Source organism: Gopherus evgoodei, chromosome 4, assembly GCF_007399415.2.
Source record: "Gopherus evgoodei ecotype Sinaloan lineage chromosome 4, rGopEvg1_v1.p, whole genome shotgun sequence".
Lineage (NCBI taxonomy): Eukaryota > Metazoa > Chordata > Testudines > Testudinidae > Gopherus > Gopherus evgoodei.
Genome location: NC_044325.1, coordinates 81,355,400 through 81,370,508, shown reverse-complemented (window position 1 = coordinate 81,370,508; position 15,109 = coordinate 81,355,400). Strand labels below are relative to the sequence as shown.

Here is a 15,109-nt window from a genome sequence, read left to right as displayed (position 1 = left end):
TTGTGGAATCCCCATCCCTGGAGATATTTAAGAGTATGTTAGATAAATGTCTATTAGTGATGGTCTAGACAGTATTTGGTCCTGCCATGAGGGCAGGGGACTGGACTCGATGACCTCTCGAGGTCCCTTCCAGTCCTAGAGTCTATGAGTCTATGAGTCCAGTGTTGTTGTTTTTTCTCATTCAGCTCTGGGCTCTTTCATACTTTTACTCCAGTCCCATCAGTAAGACAAACTAGTAGGAAAACTACCAGATTTGCAAAACAGAATGGGACAAGGACTGAAAGGAACAGAGTGAGGGGACAGCCTGACAAAAATAAACATGCATTTCATTAAAATTTAGTGTAAATATTCCAATCTCCCATAGAGTATGTCCACCAGCATGTATTATTGCTATTATGTGGTATGAATGTGATTCTTGTCCAGAATGATTGATTTATAAAATATTCCAACATATTATGCGCACTCTCCACACAGTAATAGGTATGTGGAATGTGGTCCATAATGCCCTGCTGCTTATTTTGCAAAAGGCTGTTGCTTCCATTTTGAGTTCCTCTGATAATTGGCAGTGTTTGCAGAAGCAGTCAACATTTTACATTAAAGGTTCTGGAGGATGCATCATGTGCTGATTGCTTTCTCTGTCAATTCATTTTGTTTGCACGGTAATGAAATAGAAATGAAACTATCAAAAATATTTAGCTCATAAAATCTGAAGGAAGATGGGCAGCCCATTCTAGCCAACCTGACAGTATTCTACCTTGATGGGATTAATTCACTGATTCCCAATATATCCCTCTAGTAACAAGACAGGATAAGAGGATGACATGAGACAAGACTGTGGGTGACCCTTTCATAATCTGAATGCTTCTGGGTGTTGGGGTATTGTCCACCAGATCAAGGGCTGGGGTAAGTGTTAGTTATTTTTTGGTATAGAGGGCAGTTTTGCAAATATCAAGGTCCTTTACAAAATTATAAATATATACCCAATCCTGAAACTTTAATATTTTACCTTCCGTGAAGAGTGCACTGCATTGAATAACACTCAGTGCCTATAATAAAGACACTCCCACCTAGCTGAAGAACACTGACATGGAATGTGCAGAGACCACTTCACCTTGCATTGAAATTGAGCCTGTGGGATACAGCAGCTAGAATGACAACACTAGTAACATTGCAACAGTTAAGGAAAAAAGAGGTGAAGAGGAGTAATTCAGTTGAAACAGCAAGGGGATTCTAAATGAACAGAACATAATTATTGGAGTTGGAATTTGGTCAATACATTAGGTTCAGATTTACTTTGTGTGAAAGGTGGCACATGAAGATGCATCACACCTTTCCTAGGGCCAAGGCTCTGGTTCCATTATGACTTAGAAAGAAAAATGTCATCTACTAAATCACCCACACTACTTGCTACAACATCCTATTTTTTCTCCTGGAAGAATCCCACGCTCCTACCTACTGACTTCAATTCTGGAGACTAAGTGATAGATTCTACCACTTCTTTCATGAAACTATTTCACATCCTAATAGATCTTGCTGTCATCATTGGCTGAGCCTTGCCAGACAAAGAGATGTGATTTGAAAAATAAAATGTATTTCTCAACCCTGGCAACTGTGGTTCAATCTCCCTCTCCCCAGACCCATCTACCACAAAATACCTTAAAAAGAACACTTTGTTTCCTGCAAACACATCTGAGTGAGTAGAGACATTGATCGACCTTGTTGGAAATGCAGCACCATTAAAGTTGGGGAGAAATGAACATTGTCATTAAGCAGAATTGAGCATGTTAGAAAGTGTGGATTGTGAGCCAAAAGAGAATTTAAATATTCCCAGAGTTGCCTACACCTTCCTCTCCTCCAGGGATTTATTATCATTCGCTGTTATGCTTCCAACCCTAATAAATTGAATAGCAGGCTCACTAAATGCAGAGCAATCAGTAGCTCCAATTATTTATATGAAATGTTATCCTTCCAACAAAAGGATATTGGCATGCTCTATTACTTGGCAAAGTCTGCTTCACAGTGTTTTGTATTTTTTCCCTACCTCAGTTTGAACTGAATTAAATCACTTAGCACGTTGCTTAAATGGGCCTGCTATATGAAGCAGTGAGAGTGTTTGCCTCCTGGAATGTCTCAGACTTGGCAAAACCAGGTCCAAAGACAGCACGGTGAAGGCCATTCATCAACTTTATTGTCATTCTCAGGCCTTAAACTGGCAAGTTTCTATGCAGTAAAGCAGCTTTCTGCGGTATAACTCCTGAGGTGTACACACTGACAAGTCATGTAGCATGCAGAAACTGCACAGTTGCACTGCTGTAAAAAAAAACACCCTGATGAGAGGTATACAGTTTTCTGTGCCGGGGCTACAGCGCCGCGGTGCCAGTGTAGACACCCTGGTTGACCTCAGCACTGCAATTGGCCTTCCGGAGGTGTCCCACCATGCCTGTTTTTGCCTCTCTGGTCATCGTTTTGAACTCTACTGCCCTGCCCTCAGGTGACCAACCATTATCCTCACCCCATAAATTCCTTTGGAATTTTGAAAGTCCCTTTCCTGTTTGCTCGGTGACGTGTGTGGTGGTCTCAGTGCATCTTTCCAAGTGGCCACGCCTTCAATCCCCCACTTGGAGCAATGCTGAGCTGCTGGGCCGCATCAGCATTTGAGGAGAGGAGGCTCTGCAGTCCCAGTTGTGCTCCAGCAATAGGAATTATGAGACCTATGGACAGATTTCATGATGCATGATAGAAAGGGGCAATGATCGGGACACAGTGCTGGTCCCGCGGCTTTGGCGACCGGCAAAGTGTCCCCGTGGCATGCCACCCCAAGCACGCACTTGGCATGCTGGGGCCTGGAGCCGCCCCTGCTTCTGAGTAAAACTGGGCCTGGTTTCATGCAAAGGTAGGTCCAATTTATGGTTCTTTTATAACCAGATGAAGCTTAGTCATTGTAACCGAATTTTCATTTTAATGTTTGCATTTGTCTGAACCCCAGACTGCAAGTAAGCTTATGGGGTGCAAATATACAACAATCAAAACTGGAAAAAAATGCCTAAAAACCAAATTTTATCTAAAATCATTTGAATGAAACATGCAAAGTTTTGAATGACAGTTATGCAAAATGTAACTAACATCAATGTTTAGTTCTGGGATTAACAGTCATGGGATTTACACCAATTTTAATTCTATTTTATCATAATACTGGTCCCAACCTGGCAAAGCACTTAAGAAGATGAGTAATCTCATTGACTTCAATGGGACTATTCATGTCCTTAAATTTAAGCATGGGGTTTGTTGGATCACAATCACTAGTGCAAATGCTAGTTCTAGTGAACAGAGAATCTAGTAAATGGAGCAGAAGCCCAGGGTTTCCAGCAAAATCATCCATGCAGTTATGCACCTAGAATGAATGAACAGTTCATACAGTCAGAGAGAGAAGGGATGGGAAAAGACCTATTACATCATCAGGAATATTTTGAAATATTGTTACCTATAGCTATCTACATTGCACAGACACAAATCAGTATAGCTGGCTGAATTTTTTCAAATGTTGCTATTTCAGCAAAATTTCAAGACTAGAAAAAATACAAAAGGAAAATATTTTATTTTTCCTTTCCTTCCCCTCCCATCCCTTTTTAATTTTGTGACCAGTTTCAAAACTAAGGCACTTGTATGTCTAGATATCCAGCCAGGCATCTTTACTTAAACATTATATACTTGCATTTGGTGGAGCTACACATAGGTGTGTGTATTTCACCATTAACATCCAAGGACTTCTGACATCTGGACAATCAAGCTGTATATCTGCAATGATTTAAGATATTGTAAGGCAATAGACTATGACACAATCAGATCTTGGCACATTCTCCAAATTGGAGAGCTTTAAGGGGCTTTCAGTAGTCTCAAATGAGACAAATTAGCCTAGGTGAAAAGGAATTTCAATTCTAGTGCTAGATAGCCACACATTTGATGCATCAGATAACAGAAAGAATTTATTTCTATCCTTGTATGGGACTTTCAAACCAAAGAGAATTCACAACAGACTTGGAAAAGCAAATCCTTTAAAAACAAAACAAAAGCAAGATAATCTCTTTGCCCAGAGAGTAGTTTAGAGGACTTAATAAATTCATATTGTTTACTGAGTATGGATGAGAACCATACATTACTGAGGAGGCACCTTTGCCGCTTTAGTTAATCCAAATGTTGTGCCAATGCTGGCAACACGGGACATGAAATATTGTAATTGACGAATGTTGGACTCATATCCCTAGATAGATGAAAAGGATCAATATTAGTTGTTTCTCTCACTCCAGGCAAAGTATGTATATGTATAACAAGAGATACACTGAAGATGATAGGCGTGGGATGAATTTATTCCCTCATTGCTCATTTTGCAATAGATCATTTATCCCACCTGCCACATGAGTTTTTATATGTCCTAATGATTTGTGTATACCTTTGATACAGATACTTTCAAAACAGAAACATCCACTCTAGAGACAGAGATACACATCATCAGTTAGGCTTGTCTGATGCTATGAATACCTGGGTCCAGTGTGAATTTCAGTCAAGGCTAAAAAAACAAACTCATAAAGAGGAACAAGCTGGAAGGAATCTTACATGATTCCAAGTATCTAGATTAGAAGAATCAGGAAACTAGAGTGATTTCTAAAGACATATGATACCTGAGATATGACCTAGGCTTTTAGTGGAGGCAAACCCCAAGCTTGTCATATTGATGTTCCTGTTTATCATCATTTGGAAAAAAACTATCCATTTTCATTTCCAGTTGCCCTTGAGATATTTAAGTTCTTTTGATTGATTTGGGTGCACTGCATTCATTTCTGAATTTCTTATAGCTAAATTCATTCTTCAGGAATGTAATATTTCAATATACTGGATCAAAGGAGGCCTCTACAACTTATCAATTTAATGAGGACTCGATGTTCATTTTTATGAGTTTTCTTCATTCCTATCAAAATGAGCATAAGTGCCATATATTCATAACAAAAAGGGGGAATTAAAAAAAGTCTGGGCTAAACTAGTGGTAGAAATTAATTTAATTGCTAGTACCAGATCAAACTATGCACATCATTCAAAGAAAGAATTAATAGTCAGCAATACTTTTGGTATTTAACCTTGAAATATGGACAAGCTATTTAAACAAATCCAGCAAGCAAACACAATCAGTATAAAGAATTCATTAATGTAAGAGACCAGGCTATTACCCAAACAAAATATAAATGTCATTGCAAAAACTAAGTTTACAGCTGAAGCTCAACAGGAGTTCTAAAGCGGGGGGAGGAGGTGTCAATTAATGTTTGAAGCAATTATGCCTAAGATTTTCAGAGATGAAAGCCATTAACAATGAAAACCATAAACAACATAAACCTGCAGCTCACAACATGCAGAATTAGAAGTCAAGTCTTAAGGAAACGCTGCAATGAACTTCCTGCAGCCAATGTCTAAGGTTAAATTTGTGGTTCAACATGGATGTTTGCAAATCAGGATAAATTTCTAATCTGCATTCAGTTAGATGAGCCAATATCCAGCAGTAGAAACAATGCACAATACTGCCAACAGAACTAAAGAAGCAATGGACTTGCAATGACCTTTAGAAATACTGTGGAAGATCTGCTAAATAGGGAAGCTCAGTAGCTGTATTTACCTGTGGTCAGAGTATGGAGATGACAGTTGGCAATTGTGGATTTTAATCTCATGTTTACCACTGAATTGATCTGCAGGGCTGAGGTACATCACTTATGCCATATTTCAACTCTCTGCAAGTTGGAGATATTTTATTCACAAGTGTTGTGAGGCTTAATTCATTCAGGTTTGTCACCTTCTTTGAGATGCTCAGAGGAATGGTGCAATAGCAGTGGCAATTGCTCACGGGATTACAGATGTCAGAGGTGGGAAAGGGCTGGAGCTCAGAAATTCAGATTAAATTTCAGGGTGTCTATATCTCAGGTTCCAGTATAATGTAAATATGTGCTCTACACGCACAGTCTGTATCCAGATTTGGGCCCTAAATTCCCCTATATTCTATGGGGCTCAGATTCCAGGATCCACTTCTAATGTTAGAAAGGATCAATTAAATAATTCAGCCCATCTCTGAGTCATTATCAGATTACTCCTTGCCATTTATTTTCTAGTGCTTAATGTTCCAACCAATAGGGAAGCTATTTCAGAAACTGGTAGATCGCTCCGCTAAGATGTTTGCCTGGCACTTTGGGCCTGATTGTTCCAATGCCTTGCATGGGTGTGCATGTGCTTTTAGTCATGGTGGTGTGGGCAGAGGGTGAGCACAAAATACCTCTCATTGCTCCCTATTTCCGTACCCTATACAAGAACCAGAGACAATCAGAGCCCTTGCATTCAGGGGAGGGCAGGAAGTGCTCTCTCTCTCTCTTTGGCTCTTGAGACACAAATTATCCCAAAGGAGGCAAGGATGTGGGATCATGCCCCTAACTCCATTCCACACCAGCCCGTGAAGCTTATCCAACATGCCAGGGAGAGCAGGTTACAACACTCTAGGATTTTCCAAGGAATGGAGCTATGAGTGTATTCCTCTCACCCATGCACTGTGGCTTATTCCCAGCACAATTAACTGGCACATTTCAGCCCTTGGTGATGTGCAGATGATGATAAGGTCTCTCCCTTAGATCCCTTTTCCCAGACTCAATCCATCATTAAGCTAAGCTATACAGTATATATTTAGCTCTTTTAATATTTGCTCATAAATCATTCTCTGCGGTCCCTAATCATTCTTGCTGCTCTAATCCACCTATTACATACTTTTTATTATCTGCCCCCACCATCTCTTAGATTTTCAGGTCTCATCCTGAACAAATTCAGCAAATGGAAATGTATGTCACAAATCAGAGGAAGTATACTTGACATGAATCTGGGAAGCAGAAATGCCGATTTTCCATCCCAACTGCAATCTGATAGTGGAAATAGCACCTCAGGTCATGAACAAGGAGATCTTAATTGTATAAGCAGTACAGTAAAGATTAGAATCAAAATAGTCAATATCCATTCATGAGATTTGTGGTCTGCAATAGAAAATAAATAGCCAGTCATTTACTTTTTATTAGTGTTATGAAAAGCCAGCTGACTGTAGCTGACATGTATCAATAAAATGTGTGCCAGGTTCCTTCCACCAGTGATCTGGCTTGTGTCTGTAAAATACGGAGTAGCAATTGCGGAATATCATGAAATGGTATTTGGTAGTCATTTGAATGAATCATAATAGTTAGCACTCCAACATGCTTTCTAAACATTAACTAATTAATCTTTTTTAGGTTGTGAGCTACTCAGAGCAGGGGATGTGTTTCAATTTATTTGAACAGCATCCAAAATATTGTTAGTGCAATTAATATAAAATAATCCTCACAACACCTCTCTGACACTGTCATTATCTACCTTTAAAAAAAAATACGTAAATTGAGTCACAGAGAGGTGAGGTTATTTGTTCCACAACAAGAAAAGAAAAAGAATCAGTTGTCACTGTCTTCAACTCCCCATATGATGACCATATCTTCCAGCAAAAAGAGCATACACTCGGGCTTAATATGGGAGTGCAGAGGTATCCTAGAAATGAAGTCTTTGCACACACCCACCCATGTTAGCCTGGGCTAGCTGTTCATAAGATGGTCCCTTGGTGTACCTTAACTCAGCTTGGGGAGAAGAAGATAGAGGGAAATCCCTCTTAAAAGTAGCTGCTCCACTGAATTGTAATATAAATTTGAATTATGAAAGCTTTGAATTAGGCAGATTCCGGTAAACAGGTCAGAAAGAGCAGCTGCTTAATATAAATGTATGTATTTTGCATATACAGAGAGAAAGAATTATAACAATGGTTTAAGGGAAATTTCATAAGAAATCACTTAGCTACTTGAATAGCTCAACTCTAGAAATTATGGTCAAAGGCAGTTCTTTTAAGATAAACCTTTCACTTTCTACCAGCACTAAGTATATTTTATAAGAAAAGACTGACAGCAGGAACAATGGCTGCATAAGCTTGTCCACGTTACCTTGTCAATGTACCTGAGCAATCTGAAAGTGAGGGAAACTCAGGATGAATTGAGAAAGATTTCTTGAAAGAAAATTGCCGAGATGCCAGTCAAAATCATCAGCTGTGTTGCCAATTATTTGCATACAGAGTTTATAATACATGCATTGTTTGGAGATGTAAGAAGCTGCTGATTTCAGGAACTGGAAGATTCTAGATGCAAGCACGTTGTAAAAGAAACAGAGGAAACTCTTAGGAAGCTGTGAACTGCAACAGCAAGGACTGGAGTAGCTACTATTCTCCATTTGTGTAGTGACTAGCACAATGGGGACTCATTCTCCAATGGTTCCTAGGCATTACTGTAGTAAACACAAAAACAAACAACAATAGTAATAAATAATTCTAATATGGTTTCAGGGAATTAAGAACTGAGTGAACTATGATTATGGTACAAGTGCCAATCAGGGAAGATTATTTCTATTGAAAAATTATGCATCTCATGATAAAACATTTTAGTGTGGAACTTTGTAATTTTACTTGATTATTTTTACTTTCTACACTTTTCCAATTATTAATCCTTCTCTGATTTTAGTCATAAAGGAAATTTGAGCACTACCAGAAAAAATACTAAGTCAAGGAGAAAGAGACTACAAACTGCTAGAGGGACAAAGTTCAAATAGAAAAAAAAATCTTTGAAATTAAAAAAATATGAAAAAATATATTCATATTAGATTATATAACCCCATTGCCTTTTAATCTGTTACCTCACAAAACCTATATTTTAGGATTACATTATTTTATAGTGTGACTGAGTCAGATAGAATTGTGTTCCTCCATCGAAGAAAGTTGCAAAGTTAAAAACTGATTGTATTACACTTGGTCACTTTTGTTTGGTTCAGTTTCACTAAAATCTGCCCTAAGTAATGAAAGGGCTGCAGCTCCTACTCCAGTGCAGGCAGTGAATACATTTTCATAGCTTACAGAGATAATAATAAATCATCTTAAAGTCCAGGTTTATTAGAAATGACTGAAATACATTACAGGGCAGCAATAACTTCACTGGTTGGTTTACCAACCAGTGGGGTGGAATTAAAAATGCATGAAAATTTATACAAAGGAAAGTAAATAGCATAGAGTTTAGATTGTCTTTGACATAGTTAAATGAACCATTATTTCTCTTTTTGTGGCTAATAAAATAAAACTCTATAAAATGGGAGAAACATTCCATTTTGGAAGCTGAGAGGTCCAAAAATCCATTATTAATTAAGTTTACTACTTGTTCCCACCCTGCACATCAGTGATGCATTTCAGAAAGAAGAGTCAGTGAAAGGTTCTTTTTTCTGCTTCCCTAGGGAATTAGCTACTCCCCTGGATTTCGGCAAATAGATTTTGTTCAGCCCTTTTAGGAGCAAGTGTAAAAGAAAGAAACTCATCTGCACAGGAAAATGAGTTGACATACTGTAATAATAATGACATCTCACAATTATATAGCTCTTTGATTCCCGGAGGATTCCAAAGTGTGTTTCAAACCACGAGCCAAATTCTCTTTCACAGCCAGAGGTGCATAAGACAGAACGTAGAGAATGAACGAAAGGAGTCAGAGATATTTCGACTGCAGGGAGAATATGTTAAGGAACACTGGGGACAAACTATTGCTCTCTAATAAACCTTTAAGTCCTAATCATCCTATTAGGCAAAGGCCCATACTGGAGATGAAACTACACCATCTTTTGGGATAATTATGGTATTCATTGTAGCTCAGAGAGGAACAATGTCTCCAATAGCTGCTCAGCACATAGGAGGAGCATATTCGTGTGTCACTCCTTAGGAGGCTGTAGCATGCACTATTTACTCCTTCGGAGGTGCTTTGTAACTTAGGGATGCTATAAGACAGTATATTGACTGCCTCCTGTATGGGTATGCTATATGTGGGGGAAAGAAGCCATCTTTCCTCCACTGGAGCATCTGCACATGGGTAGCACACTTCAGTTCATTAGATTTTTAGGAATTGTTTCAGCCGCCTCTGGGGTAGAACATGGAAACTGTTTAACACTGCACATCAGAGAGCACTTAGGATAGAAAATGTGGGCCTGATTCTTCATTACCCTGCACCTAACACAGTCACTTACACCAATGCAATGTTAAAACACTACTGTTCTGATCTGGTAGCATTTCCACACTCACTTTGCACTGTGTAAATGATTACACAAAGTGCAGGGCAACAGAGAATCAGGCTCACTATATACAGTGGAAAGAGCAGGGCAATTTAGAGCAGCGGAATGTAATTAGCCAGTTCAAATCTGGCCAGTACACTAAGAATAATACCTTGACTTTTTACAAAAAGCACCAGTGCATCTGTAATGACCAAAAGTTGTCAAGACCTTCTCTAACTTCATTTCCAGCTGAATATCACATTCTATCAATACGCAGGTGAAATAGTTCATATGGACTCAAAAGGAAAAATGTTACCTACGACATCACTATTACCATGTCTTCTAACAACCTGGAGATCTTCTATACAAGAATTGTTCAGACTTTTGCCTATTTTGCTTGCGAGATGAGGCCTGGTGTATAAGAAAGCAATGTCTTGACTTTTTATAGCACCATAAGCCTGTATGAAAAACAGATTGACAAATAATCAATAATACACCAATTCCAACAAAAGTTCTCCAGAGGTGTATCAAACCCTTCCTGCAGGTGAAGAAATTGTTACAACTCAGAATAACAATACATCTGTCAAAACTAAATCAGACATTACTACTTAGCAGAGCCCCTTCTAACCCAAATCAACACGTGATTGTCCTCCAGGTTTCTGTAGCCAAGGCTCACTCAGGAGGCTGTAGGCAATAGCTCAATTAGGTGAGTTAAAAGGGAAGTGCTTTGCACTGGCTGAATTAATAAAAGCTATGTTGCCAAGCTTGTCAACAGTACTGAAGAGCATGGGATGCTTTTTCCAAGGGTCTGCCCTCCAACAAGTCCAATATATTTTCATTTTGTATCTCAGCTTAGATTCCAAATAGAGCAACTCCCATCCTTAGCACCAAATAGCAACACTTACATATTCCATATTAATATCTAATGGGTGACTCACTGAATTTTTTCCTCCCACTCCCTCTCTGACTTTCCTTTGGCAAACGAGCAAACACGGACAGTTGTGAAACTTCTGACACAAAACAAAGCCTGTACCTTCCACTAATAAAACCAGTCCCATTGACACAGAGGACAGTGTTTGATCAAGAGAAGCTATGATGTGAATATTGATGGGCTGGAAGATAGGATCTTTCACCCAGAGAAAGAGTAATGGATGAGGGGAAAGCCTGCACTACTGTACACACACCTACATAAATTAATGCACACACACCAGTACACACAAGCATTCATTCTCTTCACTACTGGAATACAACTACATAGTAGTACCCAAATAAATTCAAACGAGGCATGAAATGCTGCTACTGGTCAGCAGTACCCAGATCCTTAGAGATTGATTTAACATTGGAAATATAATAAAAAATAGTCAATGCATGTTTGTGTTGTTTTTGTTTAATTTCTTTGCAAAATCTGTAAGTATAGCAATAATAAAAAGGCTATATTTAGGAGACAATTTGTAGTTTCCCTGCAGAATTCAATCCACTGAAACAGATCTACCAAACAAGGATTCTGAATGGAATGTTTAAAAGAAACAAATAATTTTAAGACTTCTCATATGCCTGTAGCCGTACTAACTAAGATAGTGGTAAGGGTCTTCTGGCCATTGTCGGAAGACTGGATACTTGGCTAGATGGATGATAGCTCTGACCCAAAATGGCCATTCTTATATTCTTAAGAGTAACTCATTTTCAGGACATAAACTGATTAATCTGAGGAACTGTCTCAGATTGATATGTCAATAGAGGAGGTTTTGGAACAAATAAATAAATTCAACAGTAATAAGTCACCAGGACCAGATGGTATTCATCCAAGATTTCTGAACAAACTCAAATATGAAATTGCAGAAATACTAACTGTAGTATGTAACCTATCATTTAAATTAGTTTCTATATCAGATAACTGAAGGATAGCTAATGTGACACCATTTTTTTTTAAATAAGGCTCCAGGCAATCCTAGCAATTACAAGCCAGTAAGCATAACTTGAGTACCAGGCTAAACAGCTGAAACTATAGCAAAGAACAGAATTATCAGAAACATAGATTAACATGGTATGTTGCGGAAGAGTCAACACAGCTTTTGTAAAGGGAAATCATGCCTCACCTATCTATTAGAATTCTTTAAGGTTATCAAAAAGCATGTGGGCAAGGGTGATCCAATGGATATAATGCACTTGAAGAAAGTCCCTCACCAAAGGCTTTAAAGCAAACTAAGCAATCATGGGGTATGAGAAGAGGTCCTCTTATGAATCAGCAACTGGTTAGAAGACAAAATGGAGAAAGGTAAATAGTGGTGTCCCCCAGGGATCTGACTGGGGTCAGTATTGTTCAATATATTCACTAATGATCTAGAAAAGGGGTAAATGGTGAGGTGTCAACATTTGCAGACGATACAAAATTACTCAAGAAAAATTAAGTCCAAAGCTGATTGTAAAGAGTTGCAAAAGGAGCTCACAAAACTGGGTGAGTGGGCAACAAAATGGCAGATGAAATTCGATGTTGATAAATGCAAAGTAATGCACACTGGAAAATATAATTCCAAGAATATATACAAAACGATGTGGTCTAAATTAGCTGTCATCACTCAAGAAAGAGATCTTGGAGTCATTGTGGATAATTGTCTGAAAACATTCACTTAATGTGCAGCAGCAGTAAAAAAAAGCAAACAAAATGTTAGGAACCATTAGGAAAGGGATAAATAAGAAGACAGAAAATATCATAATGCCACTATATAAGTCCATGATACACCCACGCCTTGAGTGCTGCATATAGTTGTGATCACTCCATCTAAAAAAAAAGATGTATTATAATTGGAAAAGGTACATAGAAGGGCAAAAAAAATATATTAAGGTTATGGAACAGCTTCTGCATGAGGAGAGATTAAAAAAATGGAGACTTTTCAGCTTAGAAAAGAGAGGACTAAGAGGGTATATGATAGAGATCTATGAAATCGTGACTGGTCTGGAGAAAGTGAATAAGGAAGTGTTATTTACTCCTTCCCATAACAAAAGAACCAGAGTCACCTAATGAAATTAATAGGCAGCAGGTATTAAAGAAATAAAAGGAAGTACTTCTTCACACAAAGCACAGTCAACTTGTGGACCTCATTGCCAAGTGATGTTGTGAAGGCCAAAACTATAACAGGGTTAAAAAAGAACTAGATAGGTTCATTGAGGATGGGTCCATAAATGGCTATTAGCCAAGATGGTCAGGGATACAATCCCATGCTCTGGGCTAGATTGCTAGAAGCTGGTAGTGGACAAAAGGTAGGGCCGGCTTTAGGCTGATTCTCCCAATTCCCGGAAATCAGGCCCTGCGCCTAAGAAGGCCCCCGCGCCTTAGGCGCCTTTTACATTTTTTTTACTTACCCTGGCTGCGGTCTGCTCTGGGGTCTTCCGTGGCCTCGTTCCCCTGATCAAAGCGCCGGTGGGAGCGGGGCTGCCCCACAGCCCCGCTCTCCCAGCTGGAGCTCCGTCCGGAGCACGGCAAGCCCAGCGGCACCGCTCTCCCGGCTGGAGCTCCGAGCCCTTTAAATAGCCCCCAGAGTCCTGGGGGAAGCGGGGGGCTCCAGGGGCTATTTAAAGGGCTGGGGCTCCAGCTGCCTCTGCCATCCCGGTCCTTTAAATAGGTGCCGGAGCCCCGCTGCCCCCATGCATTCCCCAGGGCTCCCGTGGCTACTTAAAAGGTCCGGGGCGAGGTAGAAGCAGGGAGTCTGGGCCCTTTAAATAGTCCCCATAGCCCTGGAATAGCAGGGGGCTTGGGGGCTATTTAAAGGGCCGGGGCTCCAGCTGCCTCTGCTGCACCCCCTGTCCTGCTCACCAGCCCCACCTCCCCTGCCTGCAGCCAGCTGTGCACCCCATGCCCACAGCCAGCCCCTGCCAACCCCCCTGCCCTGTCTCCAGCCAACCCCCGCCAGACATCCCTGCAGCCCTGCCCAACGCCAGCCAGCCCCCTGCACACCCCTGCCCGCACCCAGCCCCACACCCCCGGCCCTATCTTCAGCCAACCCCTGCTGCATCCCCTTGCCTGAAGCCAGCCAGTCCCGCACTCCTCTGTCTCCAGCCCTGCCAACCCCTGCCGTAACCCCCTGTGGCCCTGCCTGAAGCCAGCCCGTTCCACACTCCCCTGTCTCCAGCCAGCCCCGCACCACTTGTCCTGCCTGCAGCCAGCCCCTGCCTCCAGTCAGCCCCTGCCCTGCCTCCAACCAGCTCCATGTCCACTGCTGCCCTGCAGTTCCGAGGGTAGTAACCCTGCACACCTGCTTTAATGAGGGGGGCAGGGAGCAGCAGGGATCCACACATGTGCACACTCCCAGGGAGTGGCAGGGACCCACACATGTGAAACGGCAGTCATTAATAACCAATCAACAGCATATATAATGCAATGTACATAATATATAATTTTATTATTTATATAGTTATGGAAAGTATATAATACATGGAAGAAATGAAAGGCTTTTTCCTCCCCCCCTCTTTTTTTTTAAGTCATCCCTGCCAGGGCCACACCGACAATGTTTGAATTGGGCCCCACACTTCCTAAAGCCAGCCCTGACAAAAGGGACTGGATGACACAATTGCTTGTTCTGTTCATTCCCTCTGAAGCACTTGGCATTGGTCACTGTCGCAAGACAGGATACTGGGCTAGATGGACCATCGGTCTGACTGAGTATGGTCATTCTAATGTTTATGATTTTTATTAAATTAATTGATAGTTTTAATCCAGTTGCATCTTAGCAGACATCCACAAGACATCTAGCACTTTTATGGGCAGTGTCAGAAGGCAGGGCTACCACTGAAATGGTCATGAAGTCCCTAAGAGGTGGCTCCTCCAGGCCTAACTGGGGCTCATTTTTTTTATTTGACCCTTTTAACAATATCAATATCTTTTTCACAAGAGTGATTTTTCCATCACCCTCTCTCAGCATTCTTAATATTCCCAAATAAAAATGAGCATTTA

General features: G+C 40.4%; 1 protein-coding gene across 5 annotated transcripts in view; it reads right to left on the bottom strand.

Moving 5' to 3' along the window:
- LRRC4C (leucine rich repeat containing 4C) overlaps window positions 1–15,109 on the bottom strand; it is a 900,227-nt gene that overhangs the window by 230,625 nt on the left and 654,493 nt on the right. The window contains exon 4 of one of the 5 annotated variants that reach the window (XR_004000053.1): window positions 3,718–3,795. The exons of the other annotated variants lie outside the window; for them this stretch is intronic. The gene's annotated coding sequence lies outside the window, so the exon portion shown is untranslated. Of the gene's footprint in view, window positions 1–3,717; window positions 3,796–15,109 lie in introns of those variants that run through there. 5 annotated transcript variants of the gene reach the window in all.